We start from the raw sequence: 454 nt of genomic DNA, 5'->3' as shown, positions 1-454 counted from the left end.
GGTGTCTTGCGGGTGATGAATGTGATAATTGGACCGGGGCCGGTGAGTGCGCGCGAGCGAGCGGGCGAGCGAGCGAGCGGGGCGAGCGGCCGAGGGAGAGGGGACGGTGGGAAGAGTGGGAGGGGAGAGGCGAGGAGAGGGAAGACGAGGAGGCAGAGGAGAGCGGGGAGGAGCGGAGAGGAACGAGGAGAGAAAGGCGCGCAGAAGCGGGGAGCCGCGGAGAGGAGCCGAGCGGAGAGGGAGCGGGCGGCCCGGCGAGAGCTCTTTTGCGCCGCTGCGCTTCCCCGGCTGCAATGGTGTATTATTTCAGAGCGCTCCCTCAGCTGAGGGCTCCGCTCCACAACAAGATTTACTTTAAGACACAGCTGAAGGAAACAGGAAGACTGCACGTCACAGTCTGACTGACGTACCCGGTCCCAGCACCCAATCGCGAGGCGCCTTCGGATTCAAGGGG

The sequence above is a fragment of the Crocuta crocuta genome, unplaced genomic scaffold (assembly GCF_008692635.1).
Source record: "Crocuta crocuta isolate KB4526 unplaced genomic scaffold, BGI_CrCroc_1.0 scaffold3, whole genome shotgun sequence".
Classification (NCBI taxonomy): Eukaryota; Metazoa; Chordata; class Mammalia; order Carnivora; family Hyaenidae; genus Crocuta; species Crocuta crocuta.
This window is presented reverse-complemented; position numbering follows the sequence as displayed.